Source organism: Ursus americanus, chromosome 15 (assembly GCF_024610735.1).
Source record: "Ursus americanus isolate L20-20 chromosome 15, mUrsAme1.1.p, whole genome shotgun sequence".
Lineage (NCBI taxonomy): Eukaryota > Metazoa > Chordata > Mammalia > Carnivora > Ursidae > Ursus > Ursus americanus.
This window is the reverse complement of record NC_142141.1, coordinates 30,671,818-30,686,669: the sequence shown is the minus strand read 5'-3', so window position 1 is coordinate 30,686,669 and position 14,852 is coordinate 30,671,818.

The following is a 14,852-nucleotide window of genomic DNA, read 5'->3' as shown; positions in this document are numbered from 1 at the left end:
CATCAAGGATATTTTTCCTAATAGACCCATCATAGATATCACAGTAAAACTTCTTGCCTATTTAGTAAATCTACAAATCATGCCATGGTCTACAATTTGGAGAAGTGTATTAAAAATGTGCTATATATTTTTAACCCATGTTATGGGGGGCAAAAAAATTGAGAATGTCTTTTATGAGCGATACAATGAATAAAATCTACTTTTATCTAATATGAATTTATTGGTGCCATGATTTGAAGAAGATAAAGTAATGTTTGGAACATTATATCTAATGATCTGAATTTGTTTAACATATCTGATGTTCACAAAGTTTCTTTCTTCCTGAAGAAGAACAAAGCTATTAAGCAAAGTTAATATGTACAGTTCTTGGGTAAATCCCTCCACGTTGAAGGGGAATCAGATGACCTCTAAATTGAAGAAGGTTGAAGAAAGAAAGATGGAATGAGTGTTGAGAATAATTTTCCCAAGAAGAGCACCAAAGGGCACAAGTATGCATGTCTCTCTTCCATGCTTTAATCCTAGTCAATATGGGAAATGATGTAAAGGAAGATAGCAGATTTTTTTAGATGCTTGTGATGGGGTTTAAGGCAGGCTTCTCCAAAATATGTCAGAGTGGCATATTGATTATTTTAAATTAAAGTTACTTTTTAAAAGGGTGCAAGCAGGACACTCTGACGCTCCTTTCTATCCCCTTTAGAGCAGGAAATAAATCTGCCTTGTGAATGTATCCTCCTTGCACCAGGTGGTAGAGAGACATCCTTATCACCAGGATAGAAAATCCTGGGCCAAGGAGTCTCTGTAAACAAATTCTTCTTAGATTCTTCACTAATTATTTCCCAAGTCCAAGGGCCTTTTTCCTGTCAATTCTCCACAAATGTATTGTTTCTTTATCTAAAAGGTATGTAAACAGCCTGCTATGGTCACTTCTTGGGTCCCATATCTAGGGGATTTTGGTACGTACAAAATTAATCTTTTCCCCAGTTAATCTGTTTTGCATCAGTTTAATTATTAGACCAGCCAAAAGAACCACAAGGTGTAGGGAGGAATTTCTCCTCCCTGACAATAGCAATGGCTGAACTACAGATGTGTTTTCTTTATTTGACCAGCTCCAACTATGACTCAACATAAGAATTCTAAGGAAATCTTAAAAAAAAAAAAAATCTCAATCTATTTATTAGTACCCAATTTGGGGATAGCTTAATATATATTTGAAATAAGTAAATTTGTAGAAGAGGCTGCATTCATTGCAGATCATTGTCATATCAATACATGGAAAAATATTTTGAGTGAATGTAGATTTGTAGTAAAGCCATGTATGCCTTCTAAATGGTCAATATGATTTATGGCATAAAGCAGAGAAAAAACATTAAAACAATACTGCAACCAAATGACACCATTCCTTCCAGAACTGATAATCTATTTGTATAACACATTGAAAGAGGCCAGATATGTAATGGTATGGAAACAGGAAGCTATGTAATTCACTTTTGACTTTTATAAATATGAACATAGGTAGTCTTTCAGTTCAGTCAAATGCTGGTATTTACTATGTTTATCATAATGCTGTCCAAGAAGATTCCTATTTTAGGAGCCCCTTTTTTAAGGCTACAAGGGCTACAGCATCATTGTAATGGTGAAGAATTTATTTGCAATGTTAAACATTTACTTGGGCAAAATTTTGGAAACTCTTTATACAGATGAAGTACTTCTAGTGCTTGGCAACACATCTAGTTTTACTGTGTTCTATATTGCCATGCATTAGCATTAAAAACACAGCCAAAAATATCTGAAAGAAATGTAGTCAACTGTCATGAAATTTATCAAACTCATCAGCACAAGGGGCTTAAATCACTGCCTCTTTAAATGGTATTGTCAAAAATCAATGCAGCTTATGAAGCTCTTACTTACTACCAATAAGTTCACTCTCATTCTCAAGGGCAAATCTTAAAAGAACAATATTGAACTTAGAAAAGAATTCTCACATTTTGTGAAGGTCTCTAGTAAAACAATTTCAAATAGAGAATTTTGCAAATATTTTCATCTATTTGAATAAGATGAATCTTTCAACCAACACCTGTCAATTGCCATAATGAATCCTGCTAAAAAACTAGACGGTCTTTGACCATGCTGCTGGGATGAAAGAAGATTGTAAGTGAGAACTTTGAATACATCCTTGAGAGGTTCTAATGCTGATGTTGGACCTGCTTGGGTGAGAATCCACAATTATAAAGCCTTTCAATTTTCCAACAGACAAGAATCCTTAATCACCAAGGAAAAACAAATGTCTTTCATTGAGAACATAAAAATACACATGTTTAATTCAAATCTGTACTTGTCTGCTCATGCTACCATAACAGAACACCACAGACTGGTGGCTTAAATAGCAGAAATTTATCTTCTCAGAGTTCTTGATGCTGGAAGTCCAAGATCAAGGTGCTGTCAGGGTCGGTTTCTGTTGAGACCTCTCTTCCTGGGTTATAGCTGACTTCCTTCTCCCTCTGTCTTCAAATGGCCTTTCTGTGCACACACACTCCTGGTGTCTCTTTCTCTTGCTGTAAGTACTCCAATCCTATTGAGTTAGGATCCTACCCTTATGGCCTAGTTTAACCTTAATTAGCTCTTTAAAGATCCTATCCTATCCCTAAATACAGTTGACCCTTGAACAACTTGGGTGTTAGAGGCACCAATCCCCGCACAGTCGAAAATACCTGTATAACTTTTGACTCTCCAAAAATTTAGCTTCTAACAGCCCTGCTATGGACTGAAAGCCTTACTGATAACAGTAACAGCCAAGTAACACGTATTTTGTATGTTATATGTAATGTATGCTATATTCTTACAATAAGGTAAGCTAGAGAAATAAAAATGATATTAAGAAAATCATAATAAAGAAAAAAACATTTACGGCATTGTACTGTATTTATTGAAAAAAAATCCACATATAAGTGGACCCATGCAGTTCAAGCTCACGTTTTTCAAGGGTCAACTATATAGTCATCCTGGGGGCTAGGCTTCCACCAGTGAATTTGGGGAGCACAATTAAGTTCATAACATTTCCCTGCTTACAAAATGTGGTCAGTGATAGACACATTTCCAAGGATATCTCACTGTTACAACAAATTAAATGATGCAATTTAAATTCATTTTGAAGAGTCTTTAAGAATTATAATATTTCTTGGTACAAGCCTATACTTGTATGTCAGAGGGAACTCTGGCCCTTTTGTTACTATATACCTGTGTGTGTCCAGGTTTCAGCACATGCTACAATAAAAAAAAGTGAAAAAATATTAGATATCAAAAGACATGAATGTTGTCAAGATGAAGACCAGCCTGCAATTAGAATTTTATTTTTCATGACAGGCAAATAAGACCACGCTTTCCTATAAAATTTACTTTATAACAAAATTAACTATATATTTTGCAAGTGACCATTAAATTTGCATGAAAGGAAAAAAGTGGAACTCATAGAAACAGAGTAGAATGGTAGTTGCTAGGAGTTGGGAGGTGGAGGAAATTGGGAGATGTTGGTAAAAGGGTACAAACTTCCAGTCATAAGATGAATAAGTTCTGGGAATCTTTTTTTTTTTTTTTAAAGATTTTATTTTATTTATTTGACAGAGATAGAGACAGCCAGCGAGAGAGGGAACACAAGCAGGGGGAGTGGGAGAGGAAGAAGCAGGCTCATAGCGGAAGAGCCTGATGTGGGGCTCGATCCCATAACGCCGGGACTACGCCCTGAGCCAAAGGCAGATGCTTAACCGCTGTGCCACCCAGGTGCCCCAAGTTCTGGGAATCTAACTTACAGCATGGTGACTATAATTAACAATACCATACTGTATACTTGAAAGTTGCTTAGAGAGTAGAACTTAAACATTCTCACACCACACACACACACACACACACACACACACACACACACACACACGGTAACTATGTGAAGTGACGTTTGCACTAACTAATTTTATTGTGGTAATCATTCCACAATGTAGCTATATATAAAATCATAGTCTTATACACCTTGAATTTATACATTTTATTAGTCAATTATACCTCAGTAAAGCTGGAAAAAGAGATAGTACTTTGGAAAGATTATTTTTACACTGTATTTATTAAAAGGATATACTTCCGGGCTGCTTGGGTGACTCAATTGTTAAGTGTCTGCCTTCCGCTTATGCCGTGATCTCAGGGTCCTAGGACCCAGCCCCACATCGAGAGCTCCCTGCTCAGTGGGGAGCCTACTTCTCTCTCTCCCACTCTCCCTGCTTTTGTCTCCTCTCTTGGTGTCTCTTTCTCTGTCAAATAAATAAATAAAATATATTTTTTAAAAAGGATATACTTCCACTACAATAAAATCAATTGTATACAAAATTTTATGTATCTACAGTCATTACCTAATAAAGGCTTTTCTGTGGCTCCTGTAACTAACATTCTTGCATGCATACTAATGTAGCAGTAGTTCACTTAGTTTCTGAACCACAGAGACATAATTCTACTTGGTTCTAATTAACAAATAACCTTTTGGCAAAATTGCTCAGAAGTCTTCTCATTAACAATCAGAGAAAAATCTTCAATTTTATTCAGAGCTGTGTTTGTGATTCTAAAAGTTTAATTGGATTCCTCAGGTTTATCTTGTTAGGCTTGTGCTTTTCTCTAGCAGACACTCATATATATCTAAAGTGCTTATAATCCCTTCTCATTCTCCTTAATTATTTAACTTCAGAGGGCCAAATTCATAGTAATTACAACATATCACTGTTTGCATGGTTTAACAGTCATTGAGCTGTCTATTCTTTGTGCCTCTACCATTTTCAGAGTTAAAAAGGCAATTTCACTGGATAACACAGTTATTCATTTTATACTTATGAAATAGTTCAGACATACAAAAAGGAATGGAAAACAGAAACATAACAAAAATCCATGCAACTATCACCTAACTGAAGAGAGGAAAAATTACTAAGGATTTTTTCTTCCTATTTCAGAGAAACGGTAAATGAAGTAATATTGAATAAAGTTATTTTACTACATGTCAAACCCAAAGGCAAAATCTGAAATGGAAAATGTCACTTACTCTTTACAAAGTAAATGCTCCCAATGAATGAATACTTAGCCTTAGCCATACATATCAACAGTGGATAAAGTTAAGCTTGGTGTTTGCAAAGTATCTAGAAATGATATGGACTGAAGCATCTATCACATTTAAAATTGTCATCAAAATTCACCTAACCACTGAAATTATAGAATAATATCTTGATTTATTTTGATAGTCCACTAGTTTTCACCTGTGGTCTATAATACTTACTTGCTTTTCTGAAATTATATCTTCTTATACTTTCAATTTTTCTTCCAAATGACAAGGAAGGTCTTAGGAAATTCACTGAACTGCATTCATCCGAAGTTCTTAGTAAATAAAAACAACAGTAAAATGGAAAAGGAGATGATAAAAATAATTTTTCAAGTGGGAAGAATGAGGAACAAGATACTAAAGGAGTGAATACATACTGAAAGAAATAGCGAAAGGCAAAAAACTGAAAAATAAGACATTGCAGAAAATATAAGGTATTGTCAAGCAAGAATACAATCAATGCACCTCTAAAAGACTTCAACCCCTGAAGTGAAAAGATTCTCTTAAAAAATTAATTTCAAACTATTTAATCTAATCTCTAGCTAGATTTTATGATCAATAAAAATGGACATATTAACTTTGCTGAGGTATGAATTCGTATTAAATAAAGATCACTGGGGATACTACTCAGTAGTAGTACTTATTTCTACTTTTTTTGTAGGGGCCCGATGGTGAACTAAATGATGACGGAGCCCACTCCCCCTGCATGTTTTAGGTCTTTAAAATCAACATGAGATTCATGAAATACTCCTTCTGGGATAGATATTTTTTTGATAATATTATTTATTTATTTATTCGACAGAGATAGAGACAGCCAGCGAGAGAGGGAACACAAGCAGGGGGAGTGGGAGAGGAAGAAGCAGGCTCATAGCGGAGGAGCCTGATGTGGGGCTCGATCCCAGAACGCTGGGATCACACCCTGAGCCGAAGGCAGACGCTTAACCGCTGTGCCACCCAGGTGCCCCTGGGATAGATATTTTTTAATTTTAATTTTTCTTGGCTGATTATTGTAGGCACAGGGGCCAATTTCAGAGACTTCCACTTGGCCTTCATCATTACTATATAGCTCTTATCCTTAAGGCCAGTGAAGTAATGTAGGGTTTCACCAACCTACAAATATGTCCATTTCAATTATATATCCAGGGGTTAAAAAAAATGACAAGAGGATAGGTCTGTAGAGCCAGTGGAATTATGTTAAGCTGGACCTGATACAGGATTCTATTTACTAACTGGCCCCACTCCACTCCTCAAGAATTCTGTGCCACTGGTACCTGAGAATGGCTAAGGATTTTTTTGTTTTTGTTTTTGTTTTATGGAGAAGGTCTAAAAGAATCGTTATCTTACGTACTTGCCGTGATTTCTACTTGTCATGGATCCCCCTTTCCCCTTTAGGACCCAGACTCTCCTTCAGTGAGTTTCAGATCTAAGAACTGGCTTAAGTATGGAAACTAGGTTAAAGATTCTGACTTTGAGGTACCTATCCTCAGCCTCCCACCCATCCATCTTTGATTTTCTTTGATTGCATAAATTAAGTAATACCCTTATTGGCTGCCCAACTACCCCGTACACTGTGTTTATCATCCTTCTTCAAGCTCTCTGTGTTTCTGTTTTCTTTGCCACTCATCATAATAGTTGCACCCTAATGGTTTTTGAGAGTTAACTGTAGAAACTGGCCTCTATTAATTCAGGAGACTATTATTCTTATTTCTGTGAAGTCTACCAGTTCTGTAAAAGCATCTCGTATACCCAGCCCTGGCCTACAGAAGACCTTCACCACTGAACTTACCCATCATGCTGGAGGTCCTCTCACTAGCAAATCACTTTCAGCTTTGATAAATGGACACTCTTCTGGGCTTCCTTGTGGAACATGGTGGTTTTTCCAGCCTCACATAGTGTATACACTCTAGCAACCCCTCTCTGAGCCCTTGTTAACTTCCTCCACTGTCTTCAGTGGCAATTCTGACATTTCTTCATCACTCATTGTGGGCTGCCATTTTCTCCAAGCTTCCAAAAACCATCCTAGCATATATTAGCAATATTTCCCAAGGTCCTTGCCAGGGTGTTTAATCTTGAGTCATAAGAGAGTAATAATCCCTTTTTAATAAATCCTTCTTCATCCAATTTTATATTCCATCGCCCTTGATCCAGCACCCATGTATGCTCTCCGGACCTGACAGTCTATATTGGCTGTATCCTGCAGCATTTTGCTGTAGAGTTCCTTTTTCTTATCCAACCCGGCAATTTTCTATTCAGGTTATGTTGTGACTTATTCCTAGTTATTAGCATGCTAGACTGGAGGGTAGGGGACTGGAATACTGATGTGGTTTGGGTCGTGTTGTCTTGGAAAGCAGAGCCCTCTGGTCATCTTCAAGCAAAGGGGAGTAGGCAACTTCTGCAGGCTTAGAGAATTTGGAGAATCTAGAGATTCAAAATTTCTGAACACAATGACCTATATATTTCCATTCCAAGTCTCAGGGTTCTACTGACTTCCAGCCAGGGTCTTGACCTTAGCATAGCAGGGTTGAAAAGTAAACCTTCTCTGGTGCCCTTATACCTCTATAATTTAGTGTTGAGCCTGAGACTCAGTTTTTTTCTGTCTTCCAGTTGCAGGAGATCAGAGAGGGTTTTTGTGGGGTTTTTTTGGAGGAAAAGATAATAATTCTTGCACAATTAGATAGGAAGCACATGTCATGACATGGGAAACTAGATGGATGACAAAGCTATTTCCAAAGACGTATTGAAAAACTAGCATTATGTGGTCTATGAAAAGAAAATAAATTTTGAAATACAATATTGCCTAATGGACAAAAAAGAAAATCACTGCATTTTATTAGTTTCCTAGTAGTTCGTTTCTAACTTTATGGAGTTGAGAAATGCCTAGACATAATCAATAGTAAGTAGTATGTTAAACAAAATTGCAGTTCCCTAAAGAGTAGGATGATCTGAGGTGGGCCGGTTAGACAATGCTATAGGATGACATTAAATGCTTATTACCTTCGCCTTATTTCCTATTTTCGAATGTTTGTTACTTAATAGGCTGGTGTCTTCTCCCTGTAATTAAACCAAAGTATGGCCAAAATTATAGGAGTAAGAAACCAACAAAATGGTTTTGCTTTACCTTTTCTGTCAGGCCTACATTCTTATTATTAGCACCAAAGAGGCTGTCATTATTACCTTGTCATTATGGTTGATTACTTTTGAAATAAATAGGTCAGCCGTGTTTACACCAGTAGAATTGTGGGGTCTAAATATTTTATCACATTTTAAGAATTGTGTCCCTGACTGGCAAATAATATTGCTTATGTTCTAATAACAATTAGGAATTAGGTCATAGACACCTCTGTTTTACTGCTTTATAACAACTGTTTATAATAGTTCTGTAAAGCATTGAAAGCAGATCATTAAGGGGGAATAATCCCCACTGTATATTGAATGCACCATATTTTAAAAATGTAAGGTATCATTGACCAAGATGGCTTTCACATTTCCCTCAGCTTGACTAAACTTTCAATGGACTTTTTTCTGCCTCAAAGTCCTGACTTCCCTCTTACAGGTCCTTATAGAATTCAGATGGTCTAAACACAAGACCCCTCCTTATATAAGAGCATTTTGTTTAGAAATTTATAACTGTAAGTTCTTACTCTGTCCCTATGAAAAGTAAATATTTAAAAAATCCTCTTACAGTTTTACAACTCAAGGAACATCTTTCTCAAGGACCTGGGAACCTCACACTAAAATGGAATCAAGGAAAATAACATCCATACCTCGCAGTCTCTGGGTAAGGGTAGAAGCCTAACTTCAAACTTCCGCAGGTGCTGATTAGCAAATGCAGATGGCCTAATGACAGAAAAAATATTTTAAAACTCAGGAAATAACTCAGTAAGCTCCATACATCTCATTGATCAACTTCTTCCTCAGTGTTCTCCAGTACTTTTCCACTAACTCATCCCTGCCCTTCAAGATGCTCCCATTCTTTATTCCAGCAGTTGTGTCCAGACTGAGTTCTGGACTTTCTCTCTACGACAACAGCCTTGTATAAAGTCTTATTTGCCTATTTTTCCTCTGACATCATTTGCTATAATGACCTCCTCATTCCCCATGTATCATATTTCTAAAATTGCCCTATAGTTTTCTGTCTTCCTTACGATATTCTAAACCAGCATAAAATACTGAATCAATGTTTTTCCTCTATGCTTTTATTCATAGAAAAGAAAATTTACTTGATGGGCTGGATCAACGTTGTGATGCTGGATCCATGTTGTGATGCTTATTCCTTGAGAAAAATAACTTTGAAAGATAACTCTGATATCTTAGCTCTAAATGAAAGGAGAAGCAGAAGTTTTTAGTTTATTTGAATCAGTTGATTCTTTAAGTCGAGTCAAACAAACAAAAGCATAGAATGGCAAACTACTTACTCTTCCATAATTTTAACACAAAAATAAATTTTTCACTTGATCAATTTTAACAAAGATTTTTGAAAATCTTACAGATTCTGTTTAAGGATACACCAGATAATTGCAAGCCTATTAAATCTGCAATAGCTGATTATAAAATAATCATCCTTGAAAATTGAGAGAATATGAGTGGTTTTTATAATTTCCCAAAATGTTTAGAAGCAAAGGTAATGTCTGAAGAAAGAAATGTGGATGATTCAATCATTCATTCTTATGAAAAATTAACAGCCTCTACAATAGCATTGTATAAAAAATGAAATTGCTTAATTCTGGTCCCGTAGTTCCCTTCCCAACAGCAAATAAAGATGTTACCCTCTTCGGATCTTCTCCAATTCATGGGGGAAAAAAAGCTCAACTGAAAGAACCAAGCTCATCTATCATCAAAGTAGCAAATGTGTGATTTGAAACAACTGATTCGGAAAAATTGAGCACTGACCATTTCATTACATTAAAAAGGAGTCACTTAAACCAGCAGGGGTTCTTTAAATAGCATGCTCTCCTATTGTATTTAAAATGTGTTTACACATCATTAACTACTTGAAGAGAACAAGGGGTAGAGAAACTTAATGCTTAGAAATTAAGGCCACTGTTATGTAAATATAACAGATAAGAATGAAGCATTAGTCATATAAGGCATCTCAGTACTAAAACGAGTAAATTCACAGAGTCCATTGGTACCCAAATTTACAGGCACGTGTTTCCAATGATCTGGCACCAGCAATGTATTTTGGGTCTTTCTGTTTTATAATTAATAAGCTTGTTACAGGGAACTAGAGGCCTCCACTTATATAATCTTGCTGGTACTTTAAATTATTGCCATAAATTAAATTATAGCATATTGGATTTCAGGTTATTTGTTGTTCTCTCTTCTGTCCCCAAACCCCCTCCAAAACAAAAACAAAAACAAAAACAAAAACCCAAAAAACAAAAAACAACAAAAAAGAAAAAGACCTGACCTCTATTTCATTGAAATATTCAACATATATATACTGAATACCAAGGAAGTTTCTTAGAATAGAATGTAGAGCAGTAAACAAGGCACATAGAATCACCATCCACATGCCACCATTATTCTAGTGAGGAGATAGAGAAACTGAAGGACTCCATAAAAATCTGCTTTGCGTTCCTTTTCCTGCTTCTATTCTTGCCAGGACCTGCACGCTCACTTGACACATTCCTCATGGTGCAGTAGTGTATGTCCTTCTTACATGGGACAAGGAGTTAATGATTTCTCTAGAACAGATAACATCTAAGGAAGGACCAGGTGAGAATGACCAGACAAAGCCATCATATGTGCATTCCAGACTACCAGTGCTTGACATCTCCACGCCAAGACCCCCTGACTCCAAGGAGTGAGTGACTTATGAAGGTCACCTGGGCCCTTGTCCTTGTTCTAACCGGTTCCTGGATGCCTGAGAAGACATGTATATCGGACCACAATCTTCAATAAATGCCCCAGACCCCAGACCCCCAGCAAAGAGGAGACTCTCTCTGCTTTCCTGAGTCTCCTAGACACTCTGCTTGTATCTGCACTCTCTCTATACCCTCAACAAATTCTGCTCTCTCCTCTCCTGGCTCACGTTTGATTGTACTCTTGCCTCCAGGCTACGTCATACTTGCAATTTAAAGGCTCCTTTTTCTTCCAGATTCGGAGAAGTTCCATGACCGACCTAAGGTTTAGAAATAGGCTAAGTCAATAGTCCTTCGGGATGATCAGCAGTTTTGCTGAACTATTACGTCTGTCCTCAGTACAGCACAATTAGCTCCTGCTAAATCCCAGGGAAAGTATCAGATTCCCTCTCTTTTTGAAACTCATTGTTTTGGCCACTTAAACATATGCCTGTATTCATTTATAACATTTTTGTTGAATTTGATTTCTCTTCCCTACTAGAGATACTGAGTCATTTACATACTTCACATGTCCAATTAGTATACCTTAGTCCTCCATTAAAAAAAACAACAAAACAGAAGTAGTATTTATTGAATTCACTGGGACTCCAAAATTCCATTGGAGAGGTTGCGGCATTTTGGCCTTCATTCAGAACAAAATTTTATAAGTAATTATTAAAGAAAGAAGCACCTTTTATTATTTTTTCAGGATTTAAAAACCTCTGTTGACCATTTAGTTTGGAAAAAATTTTAGATAACTATTTGGAAGAATTTGCTGACTCCAAATAGGCTTGAAATGATGTTCATTTGTACTTAAATTTATTTTTAGTCTATGAATATTAAAATTAAGAAAACGTCTTCATGTTGCTAAAAAACAAAATTCAACCAAGTAAATTTGAAATCTAATTATCTTTATTAAACAATTCATGAATCAGGCAACATCCCATCTAGCAAGTAGAAGGGAGCTCCAAAGGTCTACAAACAGGGAAAGGTTTTTAAAGCCAGAATAAGGAATTCATAAACAGGAAAAAAAAAGTTATTTCAGGTGAGCCCACCTTCCTTTGGGGACAAAATGATCTTATTAGGTGGATTATCTCATCTTCCTTCAGGGAATGGAGAGGGCCCATATGACAGATTGCCTTATTGTTACTGACCAGAAAATTCCTGCCTCACCAGCTAAGACTATATTTTGAGGGGAGATTGGAACTGCAATTAGGTTAGGTGATAAGTCCCAGTTTGGTGACTTGGCCTAAGTGATGCCATTTTGGGCACGTGGCTTTCTTTTTAACATTGTTAACGTGACTTTTAAATTTTAACAAACCTCTGTGTCTTGGGTACATTTTCTTTTTTTCTTAATTCTAAGATTCTGTGTAGTGACATTTCTTTATTGTTTCAGCTATAATTCAACATTGATGTAATTTAAAAGTCAATAAACAATGCATAAGTGATTTCATGTCTTTTCCTTTCATCATGTAATTGTCAAAAGCACACATTTTTTACCATAGGACATTCTGTCGCCTGAATATCAGTATCACTTCCACCTGCCCCAGTACTCCACAGCACCTGCTCTTACTTGAGCTTGACTTCTTATCTCTGGTATTAAAAATTTCTGTATTAGAAACAAAACCAAACACATTTTCATGTTGTTCCCTTTATTAATCACAGATACAGGTAAAAATGATAATTATACATTTTCAGTGTTGAGTTATTGTTGGCAATGCAGTAAATCCAAACTTCTAGTGGGAAATGTATTTGAGCTGTAATTATTTCTCATGGTACTGTTGACTCTGCCTTCTGATGAAAGTGTGTGTTTTTTGAACTTGCAACTTAGTACAAGCCAAGAGAAAATAATATAGTTGTTTTGCATTGACTTGCTCAACTCAAATGCAGGCAAGTAAGAAAACACAAATCCTCCAAAGTTTTAACTATGTAAGGAATGCATATCTTTTAGTGTGTGTGTGTGTGTGTGTGTGTGTGCGCGCGCGCATGCGAGCGTGTGCATGTCGGGGGGGGGCAGGGTAACTCTGTAGAAATGGCTTTTTATGGCCCAAACAATGCATTTATTTAGATGACTTCTAACAAATGAAGCATCTCAATACTGAGTGCAAGATGCATTTTATTTCTTCACACAAAGTCTTAAGAAAATAGACAATGAGAAGATTTTTTAAAACTGGTGCTCTAAGACTTTTAAAGCTCTCTACTTAAATCAAACATGTTACTTTTGAGCTACTACCATGATAGGCAACATATTTAGTTTTCACAATAGCAGTATAGTTTACCACACACGCACAAAAAAAAAAGACTTTTCAGGATGCATAAAAACATCCAGGAGTAACAAATGCTCTAGAGAATTCTTACTTGCTCCCGCTCCATTTCCTGGTGTGCTCTTGGGGAGTTAATTCTAAAGGGTCACCTGGAACACATTCCATAAAACTGTTGACAATATGCATCCCTGTGTGATTTGGTTTTGTAATAGACCTTCATTATGATGTACCAGCCTTTGAATGTAAGGTTCTTTGACTCATTTCTGAAAAACTAAAAAGCCAATTAACTAATTCCAGGAAGCACAAAATGCTGTGTATGGTATTCTGTATGCTATTTTCAGAACTGATTTGTTTCAAATTTGTGCACTAGTCTATTTCCATTAAAATCAACAAGAACATGTTGGACATAAGAGAAGAGGTTCCACAGACTACCACTCAGCTTTCAAAGATTTCATTAGGCCAGCTTCCATGGAAATGGTCCCTGGCACGCTGCTGGGCACTAAGGATAAACTCCATTGAGCCGAGCAGACACTGGTACTATCTTCATGGGGCTTATAGATCATGCAAATGAGCCATTGCAAACAGTAATAAGGACTGTAAAGGACATGGCATTTGAGTTAGAGACCTGAAGGTTAAGTAAGAGTTAACTAAATACGGATGGAGAGAGAAGCTCTGCAAGTGGAAGGAAGCATATGTACAAAGACTCTCAGGGTGGAAGAAACACAGTTCATTCTAAGGAACTAAAAGAGCGTACAAGTGTTTCAACCTGCCTATTTGACACAGTGGCTTTCTTCCATAGAACAGGTAAATGTCTAGTCCTTCTGCTCTCAAACTTATGCCACGTACAGACCTACGAATCTAATTATCAGAGTTTTGGGGGAGCCTGTCACTTTTCTTTTTGGAAAATGTAATTTGTTACCAAATGCCATCCACATGAAATAAATCCAGAGGCAGAGCTTAATTTGCTTTACAAGTTCATCTATCTTGCACTTGTTATTTCCTCTGCCTGAAATATTCTTCCACCAAATATATAGATGGTTCTTCTCTTCATTCAATTTTCAGGTCAGAAGTCATTCAGTGAAAAAATCTTAAGATTTTTTCTTCTTCCTATTATCCCTTTTTATTTACTTCCCAGCACATGCTTTTTGAGAATGTCTTATTTGTTTACGTGTATACTTATTTATTGTCCAATTATACCCACTAGAAGATAACTACCCCAAAGTTAGGGCATTCAGTGAAGCTTCTGACCTACAGTGGCATTCAGTAAATATTTGTAAAAAAAAAAAAAAATGAATGCCCTTTCCCACCATTTTGTCTTTTCTTCATCCAGTTGTCACATCTCCTGCTTTTGCTCTCTACAAATGTTTAGTAAGTTTACAGGCTAATTTCATATACAGTAATTCTCAACCAAAATCAAAACAAATACAATGACAATTTTCCTTTCTAGAATACCACTTTCTGCTCCCATTCCACATCTGTCTTGCTCCAAATGGTTTCGCTTATAACTCAGGCTATAAGGCAGATTGATTTTCAAAATCAGCCTTGTGACCAGGCAGTAATTAACACCAGGCAGACCAGAAAGCCAAATGCAGAGTATTAGCTAGGAACCAGCAAAGCACAAAA